Genomic DNA, 17,682 nt, shown 5'->3' with positions numbered 1-17,682 from the left:
TGATAAAAAATAAAAAAATTTACCCGTACCCGACCTGTACCCGATTAAAAATTACCTGTACCCGTACCCGACCCGAATGAGTAGTTAAAATTTTACCACAATTCAGGATGGAAAACATTAAGGGGTTTAGGTAGCGAGCCGTATCAGGCTCTAGTTGGTAAGTAAAATACATTAAAATGCTTGTTTACATTTAAACATATAAATACACTGTGAAGCAGGAATAGATTTCCAATGTCTTTGGTATAGTGATTTTCACTGTCGGCTAGAAAAGATTGCGATGCGATAAGATAGCGACAAAATGCCGCAAAGATAGCGAAACTGTCATTCGCATCGATTCAACCCCTTCGAGACCACAAGCCAGAAAAAAATATTTTTTAAATTGACCGTTACAACAACTATTTTTTTATTTATTATTAAGAAAACTTTAGTCATAATTAATTCATATTGATTATGCGTATGTGGCAGATTACGGCTACAACTTGCACGGATTTTTTAGCGTGTGCTATTTATTTGACATAATGTACGATTCTGACGATCCGCATCCTTTCGTCACCGTCACCGGAACGGCAGCTTCCGTCAAAATTAGTTTAATACTTTCTTTACCGGAACGTTCACACGTTCCGTCCGTCAAGACGTTCCGTGACGGTGACGTTACGTGTGAATGGCTCCATAAGAATGCATGTAATTAATGTTGACGGTGCCGGTGACGGAGATTGACTGTGACAAAAGAAGACGGATAGTCTGAATCGTACATAATGATTATTTTGTGCTTAGTATGTTCCCTTTTAATTTATATTTTGTATTAATCGACGCCTTGGTTTTCAAAAGCTCATGCTTTAATCGATTGTGCTATTTGTCTACTATAAAAGGTGGTCGTCTTTGACAGATATACATTTGTTGATGCTTTCGATGAACAATGAAATAACAATTGTCGCTAAGGAATTTTACCAGTTGAAAATGCAATTGGCCTCAACGCAACAGCCGATTAATTTCTCCTTTGGCTCTAATTCTAGTTAATTTCAATACAACAGACAGCGAAGGGGTTAAAACAACTGTCCAATTTTCTGGCAGCAATGCCAGGTGAAATTTTAGGCGTCTGCGTATCAGAAATGGTCCTATGTGACCTCAATATTTAGAAGTATGACAAAAAAATCAAACGAAAACGCTACAGTAATAGCAAAAGTCATTAAAATAGACGATTGTTTATAAAAATTTCGAAAATCTGCAAAAAAGTCGACTTAATTACAAAGTCTGCTAACAAACGAAATTGCAAATTACATACCAATCTGCAAACCTGGCATCAGTGGTTCTGACGCTCATTATTTCGCAATCCTGCGACGATTCCGTCGCATTCTATGTCCAGCTGAAAACCACTATACTTTATACTTATTTACAAATGTCAACAAAAGGGAGTAATATCTACTCAAATTTTTCGAGAAGCATATTTACCCAAAATGTCGTAATACCCGTTGTATTCAATTTTGGGTAGGTATGGTTTTTACGAAACAGTGCGACTTTTGATCCAATTCTTTAGAACCACAAGTAAGCGTGATCATTATCTTGACACACAAATAAAAATTCACATTCGAATCACTTGAAAAATCACGTAAAATGGTTCCAAATGTCAAATTGAATATTATACGTGACGAAAATGAATATTATGCGAACATCCCCTAAAATGAATAGAGTATCATCAGTTCGTTTACGTGAATTGACCAAACATCAAATACTGTACGTGTATTCCCGGTGTGAAAAATTCTATTTTGAAAATGGTGAACAGTGAGTCCTTCAAATGTAAGTAGTTTGAACATTCGTGAGAAATTTTTTTGGTTATAATTTTTTACTACAAAGCAAAATGAATTATGATTTTGATTTAAATTAATCTGTCAAATATGCCCGTTTTGTAAGCCTCACAAACCCACACCCACGATGTTAACGGCAACTGGTGGTTTTTACAGCCATTGAACTTCTGTGCCACCTCCGGTGGAACCCTCAACGAGTGAACACGGTGAAAATTTCAGTATTTCGCGAGAAAAGATTTTCACCCGTACTTTTGCGACTCCACGTTGTCACGCATCGAGATTTTCACTTGTAGTCCAGTGAAAAGAATCGAAAATTAACTGGCAATACAGCCCAACTTGCTGTGCCATCAATCGGTGTCATTTCAAGTGAGGTGACACCACACAAAAGTGAAGAATAAGAAGAACTTCTATGCAGATTTTCTGAAATAAATGTTCATGTTTTCATGGTTAGAATCCCAATGATTTATATGAAAATTTTGAAAATCTCCAACCAGTACTTAAAATAACAGTTTTCTGGTATCTGAATGTGAGTACTACACTACATTTTATATATGAATCAAATAATTTTTACTGGATTGTGCATTAAACAGCTTTAAAATGGCAGTCCATTAAAACCTACGTGAAAAGTAGGGGCTGACCGCAACATCTTAGAGCTAAGGCAATGTCTTATTAAATACTTTTCACGTAACTATAATTGATCGGTTTTTTTAAATGAAGAAAGGAAATGTTTTGCCTTTCTCATATAGAAAGGTTATGCAATCACTGTGAAAACCGACTTTTGAACCGAGGTCCGGAGGGCCGAGTGTCATATACCATTCGACTCAGTGCGTCGAGTACGCAAAATGTCTGTGTGTATGTGTGTGTGTGTGTGCGTATGTGTGTATGTGCGTATGTGTGTATGTAACGTTTTTACCTTTTTTTATATATATAAAAATAGGTATAGAATTCGCTCAAACTTTCGAAAATTTTTCCGAGGCCCGGAGGGCCGAATGACATATACCAATCGATTCAGCTCGACGAACTGAGCAAATGTCTGTGTGTGTCTGTATGTGTGTTGTCAACTAAGAGGTCGAGATCTCAGAGATGGCTGGACCGATTTTTATCAAACTAGTCGCAAATGAAAGGTCTCCCCGTCACCCAAAACGCTATTGAATGGTTTCGAGATCGGATGTTTACTTTTTGAGTTATTCGAAGTTTTATGTCAAAATTTTCAGTTTTTTGACAGTATCTGTCACAATTGACCTTGAAAACAGAATATGTTTTCAGACTTAGATTTCGCACGATAATACCTATTCAACAAGCCATAGATTGTTAAAATCCGTCCATTTTTAACGGAGATATCAAAAAATTTTGTGTAAACGACTTTTCCCCCTATTCCAGCAGTAGGAGTTTTGAGCGCTGTATGACAAAACAATGCTTGGGAGCAACGGAAAACACGATTTTTTATTCTGTTACATTCAATTGTTTCTAAGTACCAAAAAGACTGTGTACAGCATCCTTTTTCATGACAATTTGCCTCGGACCGAATTTAGCACGGCTCGTTTTTGGCAACATAATCGTTCGAATATGACATATATAAACCAGATGATGGCAGATTTTTTTTTAAATTATATTGTTTTAAACTACTTACAGCAATAAATGCTGGAAGAACATAACATCCATATACCATTCGAATCAGTTCGTCGAGATCAGCAAATGCGTGTGTGACAAATAATTTCACTCAATTTTCTCTGAAAATTTCTTTTCTACAAATTCAGATTCATACGAAAATTCGTATGCTCCCAAACAAAGTTCCTGAATTATGTTTGGTTCCGACCTCTGGTTCCGGAACTACAGGATGATATATGAAACGAAATCAAAATTGTGTAACTCATTCTTCTCGTAGATGGCTGAACCGATCTAAGATTCAAATGAAATCTAAGAATCATCTAAGATACAAATGAAAAGTTTCAAGATTCTTTTAAACATCTTGCTCGTCAGTCAGATCCAACTTCCGGTTTCGGGCATACAGGGTGATTGGTATAAAAATGTCTATTCCACATAAATTAATCAGGTTTATCGGGTTAGCAGATTTGGATAGTCGATTAAAAACATTAACTTTTTTCAGTTTTAGTGGTATTCAGTTGTCGATTCAGAAGGCACCTGAAAATTTAATTCATGCTATGATTTCTCAAAGATGTCTTCACTGATTTTCAAATATTTTGAAACAAATGTAAATCATACAGCTATTCAGGTGAATTTATCTGACTTCGGCCATACCGATTTTAGAATTCCGGTTCCAGTATAAAATCGTTTCTCAAAGCTCAATCGTTTTCTCAAAAAAGCCTAATCAAATTTCAGAAACAAAAATTCAAATTGAATTAAACTTATATACAAAATTAATTAGTTTTATACATACATACAAAAATTAATGAATTTTATCCAATTAAGCTTCAAAGTTGTACTCAAAACTGTAATTTATTCGTCATATGGCCGTACGAATCGGTTTGGGTTATGCTGGTTCCTGAATACCGGCTCTGGAAGTACCTTAAATTACCGTAAACTCTAAAGTGGAACTTACATATCATGGCATCTTTAATCGATTATCACACTTCTAGATTTAAATTCGATCCGATTTGCAGTTTCGACATTACAGAGTAATGAGTGATTAAAATCTCAAACTGTCGCTTAAAACGACGGTCATTAAAATAATGTCATGAAAACTTAAACACCGAAGAATATTCATGCAAAAAACACATGCGAATTGATAAAAAAAAGGTGTCATCTCACTGTTAGGTGGATTAATCACGTTTTTTGCACTAACTTTTCTCAGAGATGGCTGAACCGATTTTCACAACCTTAGATTAAAATGAAAGGTCATGTGGTCCCATACAAAATTCCTGAATATTATTTTGATCCGATTTCCGCTTCCGGAATGATGGGGTAAAATGCGCAAAAAATTGTCAAAATAAGTGCACTAATTTTTCTCATAGATGGCTGAACCGATTTCCACAAACTTAGATTCAAATGAAAGGTCTTGTAGTCTCATAATACGTCATTTCTGAATTTCATCCGGATCCGACTTCCGGATCCGGAAATATATGGTAAAGTGTGTTAAAAATTTTGAAGAATACCACAGTATTATATATGATGGTATGATTGATATAAGAAAGGCATCATTACACCACTAGGTGGATTAAAACAGGTTTTTTTGTTTGGAAAAAGATGCCAGTTGTCAGGTCTGGTCCTAGGCGCGAATGTCAAAACCCCTTGAATCAAATTAATTATTTTTCGGAAGAACTGTTTTGCAATAAAAAATTCTCGTCAACGTGTAAACATATTTATGTGAAGTACAAATGGTCGGGTCGGGAAAAAAAATTTACCCGTACCCGATTGAGCAGTAAATTTTTTTACCCGTACCCGACCAAAAACCCGTCGGGTACGGGTACGGGTCGGGTTTCAGTCAAAATACCCGAAACCCGACCATCTCTAACTCTGACTACACCAGTTCCGGAAGCACAGAAAAACATTGAAAATAAAAATGAAATTACATCTATTTACCTTATGATAAAACAAAACCGGAATTTTATTAAAAAACGCAAAATTTCAATTTTGAATAAATTTCTTTAGTACTCTCCTCCTGCGGCAATACATGCATGTCAACGCTTGATCCAATTTTCCATACAAGTTTTATAGGCCGCCGAAGGTATGGCCTTTAGTTCACGCAGCGAATTCTCTTTTATGGTCTCTATGGTCTCAAAACGCGTTCCCCGCAATGGAAATTTGAGTCTGGGGAAGAGGAAAAAGTCACAGGGGGGCATATCTAGAGAGTACGGTGCTAGGTTGATGATATTGATTGAGTTTTTGGCCAAAAACTGCGACACAACCAACGCTGTGTGAGCCGGCGCATTATCGTGGTGTTCAGCTTTTTTGGCACCAGCCGAGAAGCGACGCGTTTCAAACCCAAAACATCAGTTAAAATGAGTTCGGCTGATCCATAAGAGACAACACAGCAATCTCTCTAATCGGTACAGAACGATTTTGCAACACGATTTGCTTCGCCGATTCAATGTTTTCTTCAGTAACAGATGTTGTTGGGCTGTCAGGGATCTCATCATGATCCAAGCTTGTACGACCACCTTTGAAGCGTATATATATATATATATATATATATATATATATATATATATATATATATATATATATATATATATATATATATATATATATATATATATATATATATATATATATATATATATATATATATATATATATATATATATATATATATATATATATATATATATATATATATATATATATATATATATATATATATATATATATATATATATATATATATATATATATATATATATATATATATATATATATATATATTGAGTTTGAGTTTGAAATATGCTTTATGCTTTTGAATCAACATTTCAGGTCAATCTAGTCTTTCCAAAACCCGACTCAATGTGGGTGACAATGTACCATAGGTGATGAAACAGTGTGTAAAATATGAGCGTACAGAAATAATAGAAAGAAATTGCTGATGAAACCGAAACTTCTGATCGGAGCCCCGGAAAACCGTAGTGTTATGTACCATTCGACTTAGCTCGATGAAATTGAAATATGTCTGTGTGTGCACTGTTCAGATTTTTTTTCTTCGCTCAATTTTCTTTGATATGTCATAACCAATTTTATCAAGCCTAGGCTCGTTTGAAACCTATTATGGTTTAGGTGATGGAACTTGTGTGTTTTGTTTGAAATACCATCATTCAACCAATGTTGCTCGAATATCGAAAATCCAACGAACGTCAACGATCATCGTTCGCTTTTCTTCGCCTTTGTTCGATAATCGCTCTGATATTCGGACTTGTTAGTATATTCGGGAGCGAACGAAGCCGATGCTCATCGCTGCTAGCATGAAGGCCTTTTCTACACAGTTGAGATTCGCATTAAACAAACCCCCGAATAACTAAACGCGATTGTGGAACGTATATTCATGCAGCGATCATCGTCAAAACCTAATTTGCGAATCATTATTCTAATACTAAAAATACCATAAATGCTTCACGAGGAAGAAAACGCTTCAAAGGATTCAGAATAAAATTCTGAAAATGATTTTGAAGCGTCCTCCCTGGTTTAGTACAAATGAGTTACACAGACTCATAAATATAGAACCATTAGATGTAATGTCACATAATATTAAAAGCGAATTCCGACAAAAATCGATGCAATCTTCAATTGAATCGATTCGCTCTCTGTATTAGTTAGTAAGTTAGTATATAAGTTCCTTTTCCCCATTACACAATACAAGTAGGTTTAGAATTTTCCCTACACAAAAATCTCAGAATTGCGGAAGCAAATGATGTCTTCATGGTAATAACCAAATCATGTATAGGGCTGAACAGTCACCACTTGTGGCTGAACACCCAATTCAAATTCTTATCATTTAATTTGAACTCATATTCCAATAAATAGTTATTAAAAAAATACTTCTTGCAAATTTTAAATACGTGCTACGTCGTGATTTACTTTGCTGGTCTCTGATGGTGGATTTAGACTATAGCGAAAGAGTATCCCTACGAAGGAAGTTTTTCCGCTAATCCCTATTTCATTTTCGTTGCAACTCTGACAGTATTTCCGTCACCGCATTTCTTCGATAATGTAATTTACCACTAAGTCCGGCATTCCCCTACGCACTTCCGCAAACCTAGGACAGACAAAGTTGACATGTTATGGTGTTTTCGCAACCTTCTCTCACTCCGGACAAAAGGGTGACGCTGTGCGGCCACACCAATGCAGATGTTTTCGAAAACTGTCACTCCAGAAAAACTGCATTAAGTAGAAATTTTCCTCTCCGTGCTTCCTATTCACCCAATTGACCCATTTGGGATGAGTCAAGGGGCAATCTCCCTCCACGTCTCGTGCTGCAATTTGAGCTGTCAACTTTCGGCATGATCCTCGTTACTACATTTAGCACCTTTGCGCACTTTTCTCACGCATTTTATGCGACGTGGCAGATATTTGTTTTCAAAAATGTTTTTATTTACGTCAATTGCCCTTGGGCTCAACGTGGCCGTTAACAACAAAATTATGTATTTTAATGCCGGATCTCGTCATTTTCTTCCTTGAAGGAGAGGCGTTTTCATTGGTATACAGCGGATGAAGGGGGAACAGTGGCTCGCAATTCACGCTCCCGTCCATTGGTTCGGTGTCGCTGTCGATGGAATCATCGTCATTGCTTATGTTTGTCCAGGCGTTGGGTTCGTTGTTAGCTGTATCTGACGTACCTTGTCGTACAGTTGGTTACGGTTGGTATGAAGGAAGTACCGTTATCCTTTGGTGTAGTTGTCTTGCCCAGTTTATCACATGGCTTACCGTAGTGAACAGTTTTTTGGCAATATTTGCATGTAACTATCGGATTATTATAGTTCAAAATCCTTGTATCCTGGCCGAAAACCACATAAGAAGGTATAGCCTGTTCGATACCGAACGCATAATGCAGAGAAAAAATAACTCATGTCTTGTCTTTTCCCAAAATTATTGTTTTGTCATACATTCCCGTTCCCATATTCCCCACTGAACTCAAATTTAATCCAATAGCTTATATCTGTTCCCTAAAATTTATACGCATTGATCATGTCCATTCATGTCCGCACAGGAAAGTCTCCCCATGCAAGCATTATCTGCTAACACGCAATTCGTGTTGTTGTATTGAAAGGGGGTGGGTAACTAGTGATGGGCAATACGGCTCATTTCAAAGAGCGGCTCTGAACCGAACGCTCTTTCGTAAGAGCCGATTCAATTGAACGGATCATAGGCTGTTTTTCAATAAACGTCAATAGCGGCCCTTACACGAGCATTATTTTTGTCATTTTTAATGATGACTAAGTAATGATGTATTTCAAATTTGATAGAAATCTCGTCATTACTGCACCATTACACGTTCATTAAAATGATATTATTTTTTAGTAATGACATTTTTAATGACTCGTGTAAGAGTCGCAAATGTGGAGAAACGGTTCGAGAGAGTGAGTGTAAAAGCCACGGAAATGCATACCGGCGATCTAAAATTGTGTTTCACAACTAGAGGTATCCGTGTGCGAGGAAGCGGGATATTGAAATAAATTAGTTGAAATTCCATTTGGAAAAAAATCTATTTTTCTTCTCCTATTACGACAGAATTCTTTGAAAATTCACTTCTGGATAAATGTTCCTATGTATTTTTGACTGCTTCATTAGAAAACATCATCGTTTAACACTCCTAATACCAAGCCTAAAAAAATTACTCGAAGCACCAAGCCTCAAAAAAGTTGGAACGGTAACTTTGAGCTATCATAGCTCAGTTGTTACTTGACCAATTTCGATAAATTTTACACCCTCGAATTTTGTGAAGTTTGTAGATTGTTTTAAGTATATCATTATTGACAATCGTTTAGGAAAAACTAATGAAAATCTGATTTTTCCCGTTCCAAGTTCTTTTTCAAGCTGAAAACGTGCCCTATCTGCGTTCATGCGGCACCTGCATCGCGAATCGGATATTGAGAACCTCAACTTTACCGAGTCATAACTTTGTTGTTAGACAACCGATCTTCAAAATTTGTTCACCATTGGAAAGGTACTACCCGGGCCCTGTGGTGGAGGAGGAGCACTATGAGGGAAGCTGAGCTGCAAGCAACCGGGCGGGTCATAGGTGGTGGATAATGCTTAGTCGCGATAGCAACTCGTTGTGACTCGCGACCCGAACCATGTAGCGGGGGCTGACTGCAGGTGTGGGTAGGACGAGGTAGTGGGCCCTACACGTTCTAGGCCTAAAAACCACAAGACCTAAAGCAGTTGGCCCTGACAAGGCGAGTTGGAGCCGCCTTTCAATATGCACCTGGCCCAAATCTCTCTCTTCTCGCGGTCCTTCAGCGTTACTGCAAGGTTGGCGCAGGCCTAGCTAGCCGCCCATAAAAAGAGCTTGCTCAGGAAGTTCAACAAGGAAATTCGGATGGATCTAATCGGCTCAGACCTTTGCGACGAAAACGGACAAGAGATTGGAAACTCGGTACGTGGAACTGTAAGTCTCTCAACTTCATCGGAAGCACGCGTATACTATCCGATATAGTGAAAGACCGCAAGTTCGACATCGTAGCGCTGCAGGAGGTGTGTTGGAAGGGGTCTACGGTGCGGGTCTTTCGCGGGAACCACACCATATACCAGAGCTGCGGCAACACACACGAGCTGGGAACAGCTTTTATGGTGGTGGGGGAGATGCAAAAGCGTGTGATCGGATGGTGGCCGGTCAGCGACAGAATGTGCAGGTTGAGGATCAAGGGCCGGTTCTTCAATATCAGCATAACTAACGTGCATAGTCCCCACCTCGGAAGTAGCGATGACGACAAAGACGAATTCTACGCGCAGCTGGAACGTGAATACGATCGCTGCCCAAGACATGACATCAAGATCGTCATCGGCGATTTCAATGCTCAGGTTGGCCAGGAGGTGGAGTTCAGACCGGTGGTTGGAAGGTTCAGCGCCCACCAGCAAACGAACGAGAACGGCCTAAGACTCATCGACTTTGCCACCTCCAAGAACATGGCCATAAAAAGCACGTTTTTTCAGCATCGCCTCCTGCACCGATACACCTGGAGATCACCCATGCAAACGGAGACACAAATCGATCACGTCCTGATTGATGGACGGCATTTCTCGGACATTATCGACGTACGAACCTATCGGGGCGCTAACATCGACTCGGACCACTACCTTGTGATGGTTAAGCTGCGTCCAAAACTGTCCGTTGTGAATAACGTACGGTACCGGCGCCCGCCGCGGTATAATCTGGACCGACTGAGGGACACCGAGGTCGCGACTGCCTACGCGCGGCATCTCGAAGCAGCGTTACTAGCGGAGGAGGAGCTCAATGATGCTCCCCTGGAGGACTGCTGGACCAGAACTAAAGCAGCCATCAGCAATTCTGCGGAGAGCGTCCTGGGATACGTGCCAAGGAGTCGACGGAACGAATGGTTCGACGGCGAATGCCAGGAGATATTGGACGAGAAGAATGCAGCACGCGCAGCGATGTTGCGTCAAGCCACCCGTCAGAACGTGGAATCGTATCGACAGAGACGAAAGCAGCAAACTCGCCTTTTCCGGGACAAAAAGCGCCACCTGGAAGAGTCGGAGAGAGAGGAGATGGAGATGCTGTATCGTTCTCAGGATACACGGGCGTTCTACAGAAAGCTCAATGACTCTCGCAACGGCTTCATGCCGCGAGCCGAAATGTGTAGAGACAAGGAAGGTGGCATCCTGACGGACGAACGTGAGGTGATCGAAAGGTGGAGGCAGCACTACGATGAACATCTGAATAGTGCACAGGCGGACAATCAGGCGTTGGAGGAGGAAGATTATGTCAGTGTTGCAGCCGACGGAGATGTACCAGTGCCCACTATGAACGAGGTTAAGGAGGCTATCCAACAGCTCAAGAACAACAAAGCAACTGGTAAGGATGGTCTAGGAGCAGAACTCTTCAAAAGGGGACCGGAGAAACTGACGGAATGCATGCACCGAATAATCGAAGAGATCTGGGACAGAGAACAGCTACCGGAGGAGTGGAAGGAAGGGGTCATCACCCCGATATACAAGAAAGGTGACAAATTGGACTGTGCAAACTACAGGGCAATCACAGTGTCAAATGCCGCCTACAAAGTGTTATCCCAGATCCTGTTCCGGCGCCTATCACCACTGGTAAATGGATTTGTCGGGAGTTATCAGGCCGGGTTCATCAACGGCAGATTAACAAACGACCAAATCTTCACTATACGGCAAATCCTCCAAAAATGCCGTGAGTACCGGGTCCCGACGCATCATCTGTTCATCGACTTCAAAGCCGCATACGACACGGTAGACCGTGTAGAGCTATGGAAAATTATGGACGAGAACGGCTTCCCTGGGAAGCTGACAAGACTGATTAAGGCTACGATGGATGGTGTACAGTGTTGTGTCAAGATTGCGGGCGGTTTCTCGGAACCGTTCGAATCACGTAGGGGATTAAGACAAGGTGATGGGTTGTCCTGCCTGCTGTTCAACATCGCACTTGAAGGAGTTATGCGAAGAGCGCGGTTCAACATGCGGGGCACGATTTTCACGAAGTCCGGACAATTCGTGTGCTTCGCCGATGACGTGGATATAATCGGTAGAAACAAGGAGACGGTAGCAGATCTGTATACCCGACTAAAGCGCGAAGCGGCACGAGTAGGACTGAGGATAAATGTGTCTAAGACAAAGTACATGCTGGCTGGCGGAACTGAACGCGATAGGCAACGTCTGGGCAGCAGTATTACGATCGACGGCGACGAGTTCGAGGTGCTTGACGAGTTCATCTATCTTGGCTCACTGGTGACTGCGGACAACGACACCAGCCGGGAGATCAGGAGGCGCATTATATCCGGAAGTCGTGCCTACTATGGACTCCACAAAACATTGAGATCCAGGAAACTTCACCCCCGCACGAAGTGCACCATGTACAAATCACTGATAAGACCGGTGGTTCTCTACGGGCACGAAACGTGGACAATGCTCGAGGGGGACCTGCAAGCACTCGAAGTCTTCGAAAGGAGGGTGCTGAGAACGATCTTCGGTGGTGTGCAGGAGAATGGAGTGTGGAGGAGAAGAATGAACCACGAACTAGCGCAACTCTACGGTGAGCCAAGTATCCGGAAAGTAGCCCAGGCTGGAAGGGTACGGTGGGCGGGGCATGTCGTGAGAATGCCGGACAACAGCCCCACCAAGTTGGTGTTCACCTCTAATCCGGCAGGTACGAGACAAAGAGGAGCGCAGCGTTCACGGTGGCTGGACCAAGTGGAGCGAAACCTGGATAGTATCGGGCGCCGACGTGGTTGGAGGCAAGCAGCCATGGATCGAGTTACATGGAGAAGAATTGTTGATCAGATAAAATCTTGAAGGATGTAATATCAGAAATATATATATATATATATATATATATATATATATATATATATATATATATATATATATATATATATATATGGAAAGGTACTACTTCCACAAATAAAATGCACTGAAAAAAACTAAAAATAGGGTTGTCTACCCAAAGTTATAATGAAAACTGTAGATAGATGACCTAAGAAAAGATTAGACTTTTTACAATGATCGTAAATATCTCGAAATTCAAAGCGATGACCTAAATATTTTTATACATCATTCGATTGCTAGTGATACCATCTACAATTTTCACTCAACTACCATTCCTGCACAATCAAAAGATTAAGAAATCGATGAATTTATAAATACATATGAATTTTTCATTTTTTTCACATGTTTGTATATAACTCAAAAATTAAAGCGATGACATGTACATTTATTTGATTCAAAATATTGGAATCATTGCCATAAACAATGTATTGATGACCAAAATTATATATCCGTTCAAAGAAGCTCAAGAAATATGGTACAAATACAAAGAATTTCTATTATTGGGAAAATTTTGCCAAATTAAATCGAATAAAAACTTTTAAATTTTATGACATATATTTTTTTATTGTTTTAGTTGGAAATTTATTATAAACAAAATTTACAAAAAAAACTGAAACTTGGATTTCACTGAAAATTTTAAAAATTTTAGGAAATAACCTAAAACTCTAAAAATAGTTAAATTTTTTTATTGGACAAACGATCCAAACAATTTTTATGCACAACCCAAACGCAATTAATAGCTACTAAAATTCTGATTTTGCCGTAGAATCTCAAAAAATAGGTAAAAGATCGGAAATTTTAAAATTTCCGAGTTAAATTGCACAGTGGTCCGGATCCACAATTTAGGGGGACAAAAACATTTGTGGCTTAACCTTATACTTCAGAGCTATGATGTCTTCAAAACAAATGAAGATAAGCCATATGTCGATGTACATGGTATTAGGGTGGCTCTTATTATTAAGGTGATCCAAAACTTATTTTCCGGATGTATTGAGATAGAGGACAGCATTCTTCGGCAAAATTATAGATAAACTTATATCGTGCAGCTTTGCTGAGGACACCATAATAGTATCTGCAACGGTTTTAGTGTTACAGCTATTTTTAAAGAGCAACCTAGGGTGTTCCTCAAAAATCAGATTTTTGCTCTAGCATTTATATTTTTCTCTTTTCGTATAGGTATCTTTGAACATCTTTTAGAGTTTGTTAAAACCAATTTTTAAATGACTGACGTATTCAGGTAGCGTTTCCTGAACCGAAGTTATGAGCAAAACTAGTTCATAACAGGTTATTTTTAAAATGCTATATCTAACATTGAGGCAAACGAAAAAAAATCCGTTTCTTGTATTTGACACAAAATATTTTCGAGCATGTTTATAAAAAAGGCGGAGGAGATATTTTTTAAAATTTCTTTAAATTATGTTCAAACATTGGGTTTTTTCATTGAAAAATATTCGTATCATGTAAGTCATTTATTAGCTATATATGAAAATAAGGTATTATAAATAAGGTTCGGGAAGAAATCGTTCTGCATTCTTCGGGGAATGCAGAATGGTGTCGCTTCTGTAAAATCTCTAAGGCCTCTCGGTGGTTGGAGGTTTTATCAAACGTGTATTTTGGCACCTGCGGATCGTTCAGCATCCTTTCGGGGATGCAGGACGATTTATTTCTTTATGTTTTGTGCTGATTTCCCACCCCACCCAATTACCAATTCCATTCCATGTTCTTTTTATCCTTCTCTTCCCATCAGGAAGTTAATGAGAAGCTACGGCAAGGCACGAATCTCCAAATAACTAGGGGAACATGCCACTTGAGCCAATTAATTCTGATAACATACTTGCAGGGTTTCATTCAGTAAAAAGAATTCAAACGAAGAGGTTGTTTTTCGAGACGAAGACAACTGTAAGCTGCAAATAGATTGGTTGGTTGGTGCTAATCGCAAAGGCTGCTGCAAAGCCAATATTCGGGACGATTCCAGTTTCATAAGTACCAGAAATAGTGGAACTCACTTTACTGAGAAAGATGGCCTAACCGATTTGAGAACTGTTTTGTTTGAAGAATACATTTTTTATATGAGAATAAAAGAGATATAAGAAAGGTATCATTACACCACTAGGTGGATAAAAACAAGTTTTACTTAATTTCTTTGTGCTTTATTCGGAATTCTACTTTTTCTAAATTGTTTACTAATTGAAAAGTCAAATAATTTTCGAATTCTATACATTCCGAAATAATTCTAATTTTGTGATATTTAAATTTTAATATTCTATCGATTATAATTGATGTCGTTTAGGATAGCGGAAAATTGAAGATATATGTTTTAGTTCTTAATTGCTTGTAAAATAAAAATCAAGCAATTTTTTTTAAATTGTAGTTGGTTTCTTTTGCCATGGGTTAGTATATGAAATTCATATAATTTTACGTTCTATTTCTTATTGTACAAAGCCATTGAAATTATTTAAAATTTTTGTGTTGTCACAAAATTTATTTTATTAATAAAAAACAAATTCTACGTGTCTTTGAAACTGATGAAATCAAAATGGATTCCAATATTTTCACTTTGATTTGCAGAAACGTTGGAACGCAATATATATCAGAAATTTTGAAATTTCCGATCTTCTACCGATTTTTTGAGATTTTACGGAAAATCTAAAACAAAAAAACCTAATTTTAGTAGTTATCAATTCCGTTTGGGTTGTGCATGAAAATTGTTTAGATCTTTTGTCCAATTCCATAATTATTTTTAGAGTTTAGGTATATTTACCAAAATTTGTTAAGATTTTCAGTGAAATCCAAGTTTCAGTTTTTTTTTTGTAAATTTTGTTCATAATAAATTTCCAACTAAAATAATAAAAAAATATATGTCATAAAATTTCAAAGTTTTGATTTGTTTTTTTTTTTGGCAAAATTTTCCCAATAATAGAAATTCTCTGTATTTATACCAAATTTCTTGAGCTTCTTTGAACGGATATATAATTTTGGTGATCAATACATTGTTTCTGGTAATGATTCCAATATTTTGAATAAAAAAAATGTATATGTCATCGCTTTAATTTTTTTGAGTTATACACAAACATGTGAAAAAAAATGAAAATTTATGTATATTTATAAATTTATCGATTTTTTATTGTTTTCTTTTGATTGTGCAGGAATGGTTGTTGAGCGAAAATTGTAGCTGGTATCACTAGCAATCGAATGATGTATAAAAATGTATAAGTCATCGCTTTGAATTTCGAGATATTTACGATCATTGTAAAAAGTCTCATCTTTTCTTAGGTCATCTAACTACAGTTTTCATTATAACTTTGGGTAGACAACCCTATTTTTAGTTTTTTTCAGTGCATTTTATTTGTGGAAGTAGTACCTTTCCAATGGTGAACAAATTTTGAAGATCGGTTGACTAACAACAAAGTTATGACTCGGTAAAGTTGAAGTATTCAATATTTTCTATGCGACCTTTATGCCAAAGGAAAGAAAATTGGAAAGCAGATAGGGCATATTGGGCGCGTGAAAAAAACTTGGAACGGGAAAATCTAATTTTCATTGGTTTTTCTCCACCAATCAACTCCTACAAAGTTTTTGAATTAATCTACGAACTTCACAAAATTCCAGGGTGTTAAATTTATTGAGATTCGTTGAAAAACAGCTGAGCTATGACAGCTCAAAGTTACCGTTCCAACTTTTTTTGAGGCATGGTATTTGGAGTGTTAACCAACAACGCTATCCAATTTGGGCGTACACAGGCACACAGATTTTCGAAGTTGAAACGCAGATTTTAAAATGGCAACTCTGCTTGAGAGCCGCGGTTCAATTTTGAAGAGCCGTGGTTCGTTCGCTCATTGCTACGAGTCGGTTTAAATGAACGGCTCGTGAGCGCTCGCCCATCACTAGTTGTAACCATTGTACAGTAAACATCGCGAAATAAAATTAAAGAATTAAATCTGGAATTTCTTTTCTGCCACCGAAAGAACACCATTTGAGGTTTGGTATCCGCTGCTTGAGTGAGGATTCCGACTGTTGCCGCTGTTGAGCCTGTCGCCATCGAGTATAGTTCGTTTCAGCGTTCCAAGTCGCTATCGAACTTCGTCCATCCGTTCTGGAGCACCTCCGAGAGAACCACAAAAATTTGTCTAGCGATCCGATCCTTAATAAGACCCTGCCCAAGGTAATCTGTTGTGGACACCGGTTCGAACTGAACGGACAATTTTAATTCTCTGGTGTTAGCCGTAACGGAATTAGATTGCCCCCTGAAGAGATTTGTTCCTGTGTCATTATCCCTACATTGAACGCCGTACATAGCCTTCTTCAAGCGCATGCGTAGAAGCGTACGCCATTTAGAATATCAGGGAAAAGTTCTTCCACACTTCTTTTTCGATGAAAATGATCTCTCCGTATTGTGACATAGTTCTGCGAATATACTGATTGTTAACCGATGAAGGTAGATCATGCACACACACTTCTATAGCATCATCTTGTACTTGATGTTGATTCCCACTTTTTCCAAAACTGGATGAAAACAACATTATTTTTCTTGTTGCATTGAAGCAAATGCACTTGTTTGAAATCGAGATGCATTTGAAATCAAGAAGCAAATTTTTCACTGCCTGAAATCAACAATAATTGTATTTTTCCGCAGTGGCGGTAGCTTTTGTTCGTTTGGTTCACTCATTTCGAAATAGTTATATTGTTCACTACACAATACTGTACTTACTTTCTTCCGTCCCGAACGTAAGCAGTTTGGTTTTATCGACTGACTTGGACGAGATGTGAAAGCGAACTGTCAGTTATATTTAATCGTTCGTCGATAGTGTATGTATGTTTTTGTGTGTCCAAGAAATATGTCAATTCATAGATGGCTTACTATGGGAATAACTGGATAAGTCGAACAATTCATATTGAATCGAAAGCA

At 38.3% G+C, this 17,682-nt stretch overlaps 1 protein-coding gene across 6 annotated transcripts in view; it reads right to left on the bottom strand.

The window, feature by feature from the left end:
* LOC131440748 (E3 ubiquitin-protein ligase highwire) overlaps positions 1-17,682 on the bottom strand; it is a 126,255-nt gene that overhangs the window by 82,335 nt on the left and 26,238 nt on the right. The window lies entirely within an intron of this gene.

Source organism: Malaya genurostris, chromosome 1, assembly GCF_030247185.1.
Source record: "Malaya genurostris strain Urasoe2022 chromosome 1, Malgen_1.1, whole genome shotgun sequence".
NCBI lineage: Eukaryota > Metazoa > Arthropoda > Insecta > Diptera > Culicidae > Malaya > Malaya genurostris.
The sequence above is the reverse complement of the archived record's forward strand: the minus strand, read 5'-3'. Positions and strand labels throughout refer to the sequence as shown.